This window comes from Falco rusticolus, chromosome 3 (genome assembly GCF_015220075.1).
Source record: "Falco rusticolus isolate bFalRus1 chromosome 3, bFalRus1.pri, whole genome shotgun sequence".
Classification (NCBI taxonomy): Eukaryota; Metazoa; Chordata; class Aves; order Falconiformes; family Falconidae; genus Falco; species Falco rusticolus.
Window position 1 is genome coordinate 52,294,852 of NC_051189.1, and position 14,629 is coordinate 52,309,480.

Consider the following 14,629-nt stretch of genomic DNA (forward strand, 5'->3'; position numbering starts at 1 on the left):
CCGCCCCGGCCCCGGCCCTGGCCCCGGCCCCGGCCCCGGCCCCGCCCGGCCCGGCCCGGCCCGGCCCGCCGCCCTGCGCCTGGGAGCCCGCAGAGGCAGCCCGGGGCCGCCGGTCGCAGTTTCCCCGGGGGTGGCAAGGTTCGATCTCCCCCTCGCCAGGAACAGCGAGCTGGAGCTGCAGGAGGCATGCAAAGCGGCTGCGACAACAAAGTAATCAATTAAGGAGGAATTGGGGGGGGGGGGGGGGAGGGAATGGAGTCTCGTGGGAAAATAAAACCGTGAGTTTTTTTATCATAACCTTCCCCGTAATCTTCTTTTTAACACTCCCTGGGCCATGTTCTTCCTGCCTTTATCTGGCAGAGATCTTTCCTGGATACACCTAATTAATTGATGCTTAGGAAGGCTTACCTGATTCTTTGTGATGGCGAAACAATTAAATACACTTCCCGTACATCCTATCTTCTTTGGGGCAGGCACGTAATTAATCTTTCTAAGGTTACGCTCAATTGTAAGTAATTCCTGAGGTGGCTGGTTATGATACTACATGTCATACTGTTAGGACTTGGCGAACCAGCCTTATGGGGGGGGTCTTTTCAAATACATTATGTCCCCTTACTACATGTTGTAACAGTGTACGATAAATAATTTCACATTGCATGTGATAGCAGTTGCAACGGTTATAGTTTACATGGGGATTACAAGGGAAACAGCTTTACCTCACAATTTATTCTGAAGTTATGTACGTCTATTTGTATTATTTGATTAGAATATCACAGTTTACGGAGTATGCTGATACCCCTGCATAAATATCATTTCCTTAGTTTAAAGACAACAAAGGGCAGAATCAAAGAAACCAATATACACAAAATGCACAGTGTTAAAGGTTTCCATGTTCTTTCTTGGTTCCGTCACTGAGTTGCTGCGTTGGACTGATCACTTTGGAACCCAACAGAAATGTATACGTTTGTGCAAGAATACACCCTGAGATCCTCTGAGGATCTTCTTCAGGGCAGAGGTGTAGTTTGGTACAGGTTTAAGAGCCAGTGTAGCTAGTGCAACTAATGTTAGTAGAAGTACTGTGTAATTCTCTTTTAGAAATTCCTGTTTGAGGCAAATGGGGCAAAGCACGTCTCAGAGAGTCCTCATATTACACTGCTTTTAATTCAGTGATTTAGAAGTAGATTTTCGTTCTAGCTGTGTATTACATTTTCTAGCCCGATGGTTAAGTGTAACTTGAAAGTATTTCTTTGCATGAAAATGCTGTAACAGAAGATCCTTGATTTGTGACTTTCATCTTAATCTGTGAGTTGCTCTGAGTTCTGAAACAGTTTTTGTTTGCCTGTCCAACACACTGTTAATGAGGTGTTAGTAAATACGTATATTTACAGCTTTTGCCAATTTTTTAATGCTGAGATGATGAAGTAAATATCTAATTTAATTTCCTTTCAAAAATCCTTAGCACTGATTTCCTTTTGAAGTTACCGATGTGTTTATGGGAGGAGTGAGTAGAGTAACTCCTTCACAGAGCTCAATAGCCACAGAGAGACAGAAGCTCTTCTGTAAATTATTCTGTTTTATGTTGCTTGTAACTTTAAACGTGGGTCAGCTACATGTCCTGTGCATCTTACAAGACCCTCAGTCACCATGAAAAAGTTTGGGGCTTTTTTTTTACCTAGTTCTCTTGTATGAAAAATGTCTATTACTCATACTTTACAGAAATAATTTGCCTGACACTATGAAATAAATGTCAAACAGTATCATTTTTTTTCTAGCACAGCTAGCTAACTGTGTCACCGACCACTGAAGTCAAATTTCTTTGTGCCTTTCCTGGACTTTAACCTGGCAGCTGCTAAACAGTCCTCCCCCCACAACCAAGCCGCAGCTCTGCCCATACAATCAGTTCGCACGGGAGGATCCGTGGAACTTTAGATTTCTGTTTTCCCTCTGGAGACATCAGCAGTTCAGAGTTCACCAACACTGCAGAACCAAGAGGAAGTTCATCTTTGCTTTTCAAGCCATAAAAGCAGATGAGCCCTTCTTCACGCCTGGCGAGGATAGGGGCTTTCCAAGGTGTGGGGCATGCACCAGGTTGATCCTTTCTCAAAGCACAAACATCTGTCTAAATTCTCTTGATAAGCTTTTAACAGCAAATAAATTGTCATCTAAAACAACCTAACTATTCTCGTGAGGGAGAGTGTTTGCTTTCAGGGATAACTGTTGTCAGCACAAGTATTCTAGCAAGTGTCCTCGGAGCAAGGGACAGTGGCTGGCCCTTGGTGGCTCCCCTGAAACCTTGCCTTGTCCTTAGCTCTGCCTGTCACTTCCTCCTTATGCTGCGTAATGCTTCAAAGCAGTGCCAGTCAGCTACCGGCTTCCCTGGGGTGGAGGTGATACTGAAAAATCGGAGACAAAACTCTCTAATACCTGGCTTGGAGTATTAGAAAGCAGGCGTTCTTTATTTTCGGTGCTGGATGCGCAGGGAATAAGTCCCGCCCAACATGCATGCCGACTTTTTTCTCTGTTCATCTTTATATGGCCTTTCTATACATATTGATGACATTTCTGAGAAACTGTTAGCATGTGCATTACAGTTCCATGAACTACTTACCATATCTACACTCCTACGACGCATGTGGCCTAATGGTCAGGGCTCCTCTGGTGGTCATTTGGGACATCTTCATCCTTTCCTCATCCTCTTCCTTGTCGTCTTCCTCATCTTCTTCTCATCTTTTTCATCACCTTCTCTTCCTCTGGCCCTGTTTCAGCACTCTCAGCTCATGTCTTGGTTTTGGACTGGTTCTTATCTACTTAGCAGCTAAACTATACAATGCAGCTTTCTACTAGTAGCTAAACTACATAATACGACGGCATTGTGCAGCTCGGCCATGCCATGGGTACATAGTTGCAACATTTACAGTTAAGCACACTGGTAAAATTCCTCCAAGTATCAGAAGACAAGGATGTGCTTTACATCAGACCAGCAGAGTCCAGCTCTGCTTCCTACAAAAGCAAAGGTGACTTTACTGCAGCTGTGGATTTTTGTTGGGGTTTTTTGTTTGGTTTTTTTTCCTAGAAAAGTACAGTTTCTTTTAGACAAATGATTCAATCAAGAGAGACAAATGCAGTATCTAGCAAACGGTGTTAACTGGAAAACCCAGAGTGAGTCCTTAGGAATGAAATGTTGAAATTAATTTATTATTCATATGAACCTATCAAGCAAACATCTCACATTGTTTGAAATTATGTCATTAATCTTTTCTGCATTGTTTAAAGATTCTTTACTGCACCATGGCCCCAGCTGCCACTCAGTTTTTGGGAAAAGATCCCAGTAGAAAGCAGTGTATCAAGTCTGTGCATGAATATATCAAAATTGCATTTAGTTATTCAAAATATGTAATGAATAATGCATATTCTGTGAAAAAATATGCACATCACAGAGAGCGTTCCTAACCCGCAGACAGCTATTGGGACCGCAGTGGTTGCACTGCGTGCAGTTACCGGCTTCAAAGTGTTTTGCAGGACCAGGGCCCTTGAGGGGGAAAAATGAGTGGACTGAGGAGAGAAGTATATTAGCAACAGGGTTTGATACTTTAAGTAAACACTTGACACTCTCAGAACAGAGTAATTGTTTTTCCCCTGTGCATTAACTGTGTTTTTGATTCTCCATGCCTCCTGTCACTCTCCTTAAACAAATACAAGCTGTTTATTTCCTTATAACCACAGGAATAATTCCCCTGCTTTCTTTTGCTTTACCTGCTCTCTCTTACTCGGCTGCTTTCTCCTTATCTTTCTCTCTTCAGCTCTTTCCCCTATATCCACTCTGCTGTTTGCTGCCTGCCTGGTTTTTCTTTGCCGGTGTGGCCGGGTTGTTTGACTTTCCAGGTGCCAGCTGCAGCTGTAGGCATGAATAAGGCTGCCAAACGGCGAGCTGCGGGATTGGCGGGGCTGTAAAAAAGCCAGACCAGATCCTTGCCCTGAACACAGGTGTTTTGTTACTGTCTGACAGCATGAAATACTGTCTTTTATGCGTACAAAACAAGGAGTGGCAGAGCAACTCTTTTGTTGTTTTCCTCTGCATAGCAACTGAGGCCACTCACTCAGAAATTGTCTCCAGTCTGTATTTTCAGAGTAGTGTGATTTTCTGGGAAAACTTACATGACAGAGAGCATATAGGTAAATAGAAACGGTTGCTTTGCTGTGCAGCTACTTCAATGGAACAGAACAGAACGGAACAGACCAGACTTTCAGTTGGAAGGCACGTACAATGATCATCCAGTGCAACTGCCTGACCATTTCAGGGCCGACAAAAAGGTAAAGGATGTTATTAAGGGTATTGTCCAAATGCCTCTTAAACACTGGCAGGCTTGAGCCATCAACCACCGCTCTAGGAAGCCTGTTCCAATGTTTGACCACCTGCTTGGTAAAGAAATACTTCCTAACGTCCAGTCTAAACCTTCCCTGATGCAGCTTTGGACCATTCCCACACATCTTATCCCTGGGTACCAGGGAGAAGAGCTCAGCACCTCCCTCCCCACGTCCTCTCCTCAGGAAGCTGTAGAGAGCAATGAGGTCACCCCTCAACATCCTTTTCTCCACACTAAACAAACCCAGAGTCCTCAGCTGCTCCCCACAGGACGTGCCTTCCAGCCCTTTCACCAGCTTTGTTGCCCTCCTCCTCTGGACACTTTCAAGGACCTTTACATCTTTCTTGAGTTGTGGGCCCAGAACTGCACACCGTACTCGAGGCGAGGCCACACCAACACTGAACGCAGCAGGATAATCACCTCTTTTGACCAGCTGGTTGTGCTGTGTTTGATGCCCCCCACGATGCAGTTTGCCCTCTCGGCTGCAGGGCACACTGCTGACTTTTACTTGTGTTTGGCATAAGCAGAAATATTAGCCTTTTTTTGGTCCATGAATCTTCATCAATGCTGGACAACTGAACTGTATTGAACAGGAAGATTATTTTGAAAAGTTGCAGCTTGGGCTATGGAAGCAACTTCTGCAGTTCTCACTGTAATTTGTCAAGTCCAGTATCAGCTGCCATGGTGCAGTGCAGTGAAAGTTTTCAGGGACTGTAGATACAGCAATGTGGCATTCCCTCATTCGCTGTCTCAGGATAAAAAGAATATTATTCCATGATTTCTTCTGTCACAATTGAAGTACATGGGCTAATATACTCCAAATTCTTGTGTATGCCTCTACGCTAAGTTAGCAGGTAACCTTAATAGGGGTTGACTCAGCTGAAAAAAAAAAAAAAAAAAAAAAGAGAAGAGTTCTTCATTTTAAAAGTGAAAGAACAACACCAGCACAAAACCAGGTATCAACTGGTCTGAATTTTAGGCTGGAGATTAGAACAGCGAACTCTCAGATTGGTGGGATTTTGAGTGACTTTCAGTTGGAAATGCAGGGACAAGAACTGATTTCAGTCAGTTTATAAAAGAGATTCTGTAATGTGGTTGCCAGTTATCAGTGGACTGGATGTGTTAACAGGGAAAGTTCCTTCAAATTTTCATAGAATCATAACATCACAGAATCATGGAATGGTTTGAGTTGGAAGAGACTCTGCAAGTCACCTAGTTTACCTCCCTTGTAATGAGCAGGGACACTTTCAACTAGATCAGGTTGCTGTAAGTCTCGTCCAGCCTGACCCTGAACATTTCCAGTGATGGGGCATCTACCACCTCTCTGGGCAACCTGTTTCAGTGTTTCACCACCCTCACTGTAAAAAAATTTCTTCCTTATATCTAGACTGAATCTACCTTAGTTTAATTTGAAACCATTACCCCTTGTCCTATTGCTACAGGCCCTATTAAAAGGGGCTTTACTTCTTAAAAAAACAATTTGAAAGTTACATTGGTGTGTGACATATACATCTGAATGCTAACTAAAACCTCACCCTTGGTTGTTTCACCACAGAGTACCTCATCGAAAACCATGCTGTTTCCAAGTGTTGGCTAGCTTGTTGGAGGGTACACGTCTGTCATATCAATAAACAGAGGAGCTGGCTGATGTGTTAGGGTATGTTTTCACTACATTTAGCTCATGTTCTTAGTTGAGAGTCACCACAATACCATCCGTGTGCCAAACCCTCTCATTAAATTATGTTAATGATGGCATAGTGGAAAGGATACTTTGACCTCTGGTTCTGCTTCTAATTGTCCTGGTAATTTGCCTGCACTGCAGTGAGGTTACAGACTAAACCGTTGGAGGCGATACTCTTCTAACGCCTACCCTGAATTCATTATATGAGTCCACAAGTCAACTCACAGCCCCCCAGGAAGAAACAGTCCTAAAATAACTCAGCTTATGCCAGCTGCAAAGACCCACCTAAGACCACCTGAAAAGCCTTGGGGCAAAAATAACTGTTCTCATCTTACACATGGACATAACCTCACACATATCTGTGGTGGTGTTCATCATAAAAAAGTAAAATATTTATGAGAGAGAAATCTATTAAAGTGATGCAAAATACCCAAGGCTGAAAAAATGTATGGAATATAAATTTATTCTATCATTATTTATAAGGTTTCCTAACAGGTTGTTGTAGAACTTTGTGAATAGGCTTTTATATTAATCATTCTTACAGAATTAGCTGGGTTGTTCTTTTCACTGAGGTACTTTGCATAGCTGAACTATCAAAAAACATGTTTGATTTTGGAATACAGTGGCATTAGTTGTATTTACACTAAAAAATTACTAGTGTTCTTTAAAAGTTTTATGCAGGTTAAATGAGAATGCATATTAGGCCAAGCAAATATTGTAACAGTTAATAAAACAATTAATATATAATAATAATAAAAATAATTCCAAGTTAACTGAAAAAGCAAAAAACCTCAGGACACAGTCTATATGCATATTCTTAAATTTTCTAAGTTTTTGATTTATAAAGTGAGAAGGGCACTCAGAAGGAGTCACATAATTCAGACTAATAGAGACAAACCGGTCAATATAAAGATAAAAGGAAATCTTGGTTCCCATGTCCTCACAGAGTCCGAGAAAATCCAGTAAGGCAGGATGAATCACAAGCCCAGGGGGTTGGACTAGATAAACTTTGAAGGGCCCTTCCAACCCAAACCGTTCTATGATTCCATGATATTTAAAAGGACATGAAAAAGGGCTTGCATGCTCTCTGCATTTACAGAGAATGAGAAACTGCAAAAAGGAATATGTAAGTAAGCTACCAGCTGAACTTTCCAGTAGTAATTAAAGGACTTGTTCCACCTGGGAGGCTGAGTTGAATCCTCATTACTCCAAGATCTCCAAGTTAGGATGGCCATTTGTCAGGAAAGATATCAGTAGAGTTGGTCCTGTGTAAAGTCCCTTCTGTTCCCATTTCGTTAACAGAAAGCAATTTGACTGAATAAAACACAAGTTAGATAGGACTGCGAGGTCCCGTCCCTTAAACTGCTGGGCTCTCCTGTTCAGTGTCTCCTGCTGATCTGAGGGGGGCTACTGACGTAGTCAGGTGCTGTTCATTTGTGATCGGGGATGTAGAATCTGACCCTATAACTTTGTGTGCACTTAATTTGTCTTGTAATAACTTGAATGGATGATGCTGAGGTCTAAAGCATTTCCCAGGTTTAGACTTTTCTTTTTTTTCCTCTCTTTTCCCCTCTCATGCCCTCATGCCAAACCCCCCTGCTGCCCTCCAAGGAAAAAATCTAGATGCTCCTTCACCTTCTCTTTTTCTTTTCACCTACAAATCAAAACAAGAATATATGTTGTCAAGAATTTGCCACATTGCCTAGTTTTACATGAACTTTGCACGTCAGCCCCTGTTCTCTTGAATATTGCTTGTGGAATTTACTGTAAATCCTAAATTCACTCTTCACTTCTTTATGTTCATGCTGTAAGGGCTTCATGTGGCCGATCCTCTTTACAAGTACTTACTGATGACAAAAGAGGAAAGAAGTAGTGCCGTGAAGACTCATGCCTGTCATCATATATTAGTGTCAAAGGCCTGTCACAAGTGAAAATACTTTAATCTTAGCTAAATTTAATCAAGGGAATTATTTTGAGGATAAAGGAGGAAGTGACAAGATACAGTTTCAGGAGATTAAAATATCAAGTGAGTCAACCTAGTCACAGCTGAGTCTCTCAACAGAGAACTCAATTCCATGTAAAGTCAAAAAAATCAGCAGTGGTTTGCTTTGTGAGTGAGAAAGACCTGCTTTTGACATAGCTCTTAATTCGTGGTGTGTGTAATGGAACCAGTGGAACTTTCGAGATAAAAGTTTTGCTGACGATTTTGTCTGCAACATGGTGCATGGCATGGCGCAGCTTGTGATACATTACACTGAAAGGGACACATATGAAGTTCTCTAAAGTGTGGCAAGTCTGTCACACATTGGACCTGTTGGTTTTATTCCTCAGTTGGCTTATGCAATATTAAAAATGCAGGCATTCTACATAGGCTTTTCTTAGAGAAATGAAATGTTAAGGGTGATGCCAAAGTAGTTTTCACAACTTACCCTAATAATATTTTCTTTTTGAAGTATAAAATTATATTGATAAAAGCAATTACAGAGTTACTCTGTGAATCGCAAATGGTGATAGAACATAATAAGAGTTGGCTCTGGTGAAGCTTTCATCAGGGTGGGTTGTGGACATGCATATTTCTGTGTGGGATGGTTGCAGGATGTGTATTGCACCACCTTGACTGATATTCTGTTGAATCAAAATATTTTCTGTTTTTGATGGCAAAAGGCAAAAAATCCCAAAAGACCCAAGGGCTGCATTTATTTTTTTCCTAATGATTGCACAGCTATGATGGTGAGAAAGTGCAAACTATATTTGTTAACATCAGTGTTAAGGCTGACAGCTTTCCATTAAGACTTGCCTATTTCGGATGCTTTGAGATGAATCCTCTATAAAAAGTGCAAATCCCAGGCAATCCCCTAGAACTGAGACTAGGCAACTTTTCAAAGGTGATAAAGCTATTTTCAATCACTGGTAATACTTCTGCTGAATTTTCAGATTAGATTCTGAACTTGGGTGTAACAAAACTGACAGCACCCCCTGCATGACTGATAAGACAAGAAAGATGGGTGTATTTCTTTTCATTCTGTCTCTGACAACTGCAATGGGAGATGCCATTTAGAAAGCATGTTCAGGCCTGGCCATTGTTTGTAGCCCATCCCCTGGTACTCACCCAGATGAGGCTATTTAGTTTGTATTTATAGACCTGTTACACATGAATTTCCCTAGTCCCTTTCTAAGCCTGTTGATGGTGCCTCTACAGCCTACCATGGTCATTTTTATTCAGTAATATATTAACTAAGGAAATCAAGGAGATAGAAGTCAGACTTACATACCCAGAAACACAAGAAAAGCATTACTTTTCTGCTATTAATAAATTTTGCATGTCCAATAGCTGTTATTTTGCTGTTTATATACAAATAATTGATCTAGAATAGATTTTACATTTAAATGACATTAATTTTAATAGACATTCAGCATCAGAGGCTCAAAAAGTGCCCTCTGTGTGTGTGCTTCAGACACATTGCTGGCAATATATTTGTAGGTGTTACCAAAACACCTTAACACCTGAGCATATTACAAGTGTTGATGAATTTATAATCATATTCCTAAAGGGAGGAGATTAAGTTTTCGTTCCCCTTTCCACAGAAAATTTGGTGAACGTTCAGAGAAATTAAGCAACTTACCGATCTGGAGAGATCTTTGTCATTTGAGTACTGATCTGGTGTCACAAGATGATTCACCTTTGTGGCAGCCTGAGCCCACACTGACTGGCTCATGGACAGACCCTTGCCCAGCCTTTGGTCCCGGATCACTGTAAGATGAAAGCCTGCAGCTACAAAATTACAATCTGTTTTACCTAGATTTTGACTGGCTTGAATGGAATCCTTAATGAATGAGTTGGAAAAAAGCCTGTAGGTAATATATATTTTTTATATATATTATTTTATATAAGTATATATTTTATTGTTTAGAACTTTCCTAAAAAATAGGAAAAATAAAAGGGCTAAACAGCTAGCTAACTAAATTTGCAGGTAGGCCCAACAGTGTATGATGAATATCAAAGGTCAGGGTACGTGATGGGTGTCAGTTAGAACAGCTTCTGTTTCCTAAATTGACTTTTCATGACTGTTCCCTTTCATACCTTGTTCTGCTGGATCCTGAATTACAAGACACTGTTAAACTATTAGTCACAAAAAGAAAATATGACAGATCTGTTATTATACAAAAGTGCATCCAAAACTGTCACCAACTGTAATTTTCTCATTGCTCCCCCTTTTGTAAAATTTCCGTGCGCTTGGAATATGGAACCATAAATATATAACTAAATCATTTTTTGAATTATACATGCACTTTTATAGATTTCAATTAAAGTTGCTTGAGCATAACAAATGGTTTTGTTTAACAGAATTTTGCTTTATTTCCACTTAAGCAGGTTCTAAATATACAGAAGATAAATGATAAATTATCTTTGTTGCACTGGAACTAGCAGTGTCATCAGACTGATAGCAATGTCATTGCTATAAATTGGAAGATGGACAATTTTTTTTATAACTGATCTTCCTGAAAATATATTTAAATAATTATCTGAAGTACATGTGAGTGCCCAAAATAATTCTGTATGAAATACTGAGAAAAAAGATGTCAAAATGTTAAAGCAAAGTGAAATGATACATCAGACTTAGAAGTAAAGACACAATTCTCTTTTTAAAACAAATATTGTACTGAGTTCACATAAACCTTTTTGAAAAATCTCTGTACAAAAAATAATTATTATCATGAATACTGGCTTGGAACATTAGGCAGAAATTTGATTCAGAAAAGTCAAAATGTTTAGGTTTTCCTTTTAGAACCAAGGAGTTTTTGCTTGGTTTAACTCATCTTGACCTGTATGCTCTGAATGTACCTGCAATGCCTGTGCTGCCCAAAAGTGATTCCAGTGCCTTTTGCTCTCTTTCTTCTCTGTGGCTTATGTCCAGCCTTAATCTATAGCTCCTCTGAAGCACTGTTTAAGAGTTGCAGGACAGAAGGGTATCACAGAAAAGGCCATCTAAAGAGAAAGAACAATGCAGAGAATGATGGCTTGAGGAAATTGTACTATAATTCTTGTGAGACCTGGCACATTTCTGCCTGACAATCTAAAACCTAAAGTATCTCAGTGAATCTGATACATGAAACAGTTTAACCCTGGGATGCCCTGTCTTTCTAAACCAGCACTTTTTCTTTTTTTTTTTTTTTCCTGAAAGAAAATTAAAGCTAGAATTTTCCTGTAAAAACGAGCAGTTTTAAGGAAACTACATTTCCCACTGATAAACGGAGTAAAAAAAATACCCTGAGCCACTCTACTTACAACATGATGTTCCAAATGATCATTTATTGGGGTTTTTTGGTGCCATTAAGAAATTACAAACAAATCTCTAATACTTATATTTATGAAAACACATTAACACTGTAATATTAACTAAATTTTAAATAGAATGAAAATGATGCATTTGGTCACTCAATAGTGAGGAGAATTTGAATTATACAGTTATGTTAATTCAAACAAAACACTAGACTTCTTTTAATTTTGCTTCAATTGTGTAGTCTTTTCATACTGCACATAGTAGGCGCTGCTCACAACAGTTTAAATGTGTTATTTATTACCACAAAATCAGGACAGAGTAAAAAGTATCGAAACCTGCAGTTCAAATTCAGACAGTGTTCCCAAGACAGAAATCTAATGAGACCCTCAGCTTGTGGCTCCATTTTCTTCCATGGCAGTATACTTTTCATGATACCAAGATCTCAATGAGCCTATGTAAAACTGTAGGATCCTGCTCCCTAAAACCCAAGTAAAAAAAAGAAAGCCATAGACATGGTGATGCACACTGCTGACACTTTTTAATAAGAGTTTTTTGCTTGAATGGTTTAGAGAAGGATTGATACCACTACTCAAATTTGTCTGTTGCTCCTGAAAACCATTCATTCTTCATTATTAAACAATACGATTAAAGGTAGACAGCAAGCGGGCTTCTAAATTACAACTGAAGGAAAAGAAACAAACTAATGTCTCCTAGTCAGGATTAAACTATATACTATTTTTCATAAAGCTAGAAAAAGAATTTGCACAGATTTTTTTAATAAACCATGTATTTGTTCACATCTTCAGATAAATTTTTCTTCCACAATTTGTAGTAATCTAAAAATATCCACATCTCACTAAGAAAACAATTTTAAGAAAGTTTGTGAAAATTACACAGCAATATAAATTAATATTAAAAAATGCACTGACAGATAATCTGATTGCTGTTTGATGTGAGACACCAATATAAAAAAATGCTAGATACCTTTCAAAATTGGTATTAAATAATAAGCTTTTGATCTTTAAAAGTTAAAAGTTTAGAAAGTTTAAAAAGGTAGTAGACAACTACTGCATAACCAAAATCTGTCCTTTGAAACATTATTTTTTCTCCATTAATTCTTCCCCTTTCTATTTTTAGACATGCAAAGAAGCCACAGTTAGTTCAGACACTCATACTTCACATAGCATTCCTGTTCAAGAGGGCCACAAAGAATTCAGCATGTGCTCCCAAAGACTAGTTATATTACTTTGAAGCACAATTAGGAAAAATATTTCTGATTTGCATAAGATGATTATGGAAATATTTACACAAGACTTCATTTTCTTTACATTAAGAAATACCTCTAGTGAGCTTTAGCTGTACTGCATAGGCTTTCTAAATGCCCAGAGAGTCATAGATATTTCAAATATTTGCTTTTTTTAAATGTAAATAGTTAGCAAAATGCAAGGGAGCATGTCAGAGATTTAGTGAATTTCAGCACGCATTCTCCAGATATAAAAGGATAGAGCTTTATATATTAATACCTATTTTCCTTCTTTAAAGAATGGTTCCAGAAACCATACTTACAGTTGAACACCCATAATGTATAGGAGAGATCATTCCACTGAAGTCAATGCAATTTTAGTGATACATAAGTTAATCAAGGTTAAAGGATGAAGTAAAAATAACAGTACTTCAGATATTATGGGGAGAGCACCTAGCATGCTCAGTTGCTTCAGAAAAGGACTCGAATCCATAGAAGGGACGCTTTCTTGAGGTAGCTTTGGTTTTGGTCATGACTCCTGAGGATTTCGGGTGTTTTCAGCAGTGGCATTGACTCAGAGGGCACTGTAGGTTGACTTTGACAGCAGATCTAGTTGCATTTCCAAAAGTACGTTTTAAAAAAACTTTTCCTGATGCCAAACTCAGAAACTTGTTATCTACTTCTGAGATAAGATAATTTGGATATGCAACTGGAAGTTTCTTTTCTATTTTAGAGAGTGGGAGGTTCACAGGCAACTCTTAAACTACTCACTAACCTATCCATCAAAGCTGAAGAAGCAAAATTTGAGGGAAAACTACTGATTTGGTGGTCTAGCAAAAAAGCTAGTCTCTCTGTATAACTATTGTATTTACACTGAAGCAATGTTGTGTATGCTATTTTTACTATACATATGATACAGAAGTAAAATGAGATAAACACTATATTTCAGTATTTTGCTCCTTCAGGTCATATTCTGAGCCACGTTAAGGTATTATTGGAATAACAGAGTCCAGTAGAGCTGTATTTGTGGGAAAATAAAAGCCAGATTTAATTAAGATTATAGAATCATAAAGCCTTTTTCAATTAACACTTTGAAAATATCAATGCAAAATACATTGACATATGAAATAACAATTCTCCACATTGCTTAGCAAATTGATATTGCTCCAAGTGTTTTTTTCTTTTCATGAAGGACTTCAATTACCAGCGTCAGTGATACAATACTTGCTGTCGCGTCCCCACATCACAAAGCTTCTAAGACTTTATTTTCTTGTCAGTGTTAGAAAAGAGAACTGGCATGGTACATTATAGCCCTCTTAATATAACTTGACACTGGAAATTTAAATGGTAGTCATGGTTTGGCACAAAAATCTGACTAAGAGCTCCTGGTTGTCACTGAAGTCCTTTTAGATTTAAGGAAAGCTGTAACGGTAATGGAGAAAAGATGAAGCCAACATCTTCCTGGGTGACAGCGTCAACGTGGCAGCGCTGTGTGCAGCAAATTGCTGGTCATGCTCCTTGCCATGAGAGCATGGCAGGCCGTGACAAAGTATGTATTTTACTGAGAACTTCAGAAAGCAATGAAACTATATTGTGTTTATATGATTATTATTTATAACTATTGTTGGTGATGGGAGAGATAATTGAAAGTGCCACTTTGTAACACTTCCTGTATCACATGCAAACTAAAATTAATCATTTAAAAGTGCTTATTTAGTCTTGAGTTGACTAATTATTAATTACATTCTTTTCCTGTCTTGTCAGTGAGGGGCTATTAAGCCAAATCTGCTTATTGTCAGAGATCACCCAGCAGCATAGTATTTTAACACTCTTTTATAAGACATTAATTCATGCTGATACTGTATGCACACAAAGATCCCTTCTCACTGCTCCATTCGGTAATCAGATCTCTCTCCAAAAATATTAGTATCTGTTTGTACACTTGTAGTGCTAGGTGGAGAGGAAGAAACAAATTTAAAGCTACCTTCAACTTCCCCTTCACTGACAAAGTCCTGCGTTTGACCTTGAAATGGGGCACCCTTCAGAGATCCTCACATAA

General features: G+C 39.0%; 1 long non-coding RNA gene across 2 annotated transcripts; it reads left to right on the forward strand.

The window, feature by feature from the left end:
- Positions 1-46: 46 nt before the first annotated feature.
- LOC119144334 lies at positions 47-14,625 on the forward strand. 2 transcript variants are annotated; one of them, XR_005103065.1, is made up of 3 exons: positions 47-210; positions 9,846-9,896; positions 14,519-14,625. It is a non-coding gene; the product is annotated as an uncharacterized LOC119144334 (long non-coding RNA). The 2 variants fall into 2 exon arrangements; XR_005103064.1 differs by lacking the exons at positions 9,846-9,896; positions 14,519-14,625 and adding an exon at positions 1,773-2,176.
- Positions 14,626-14,629: the final 4 nt, after the last annotated feature.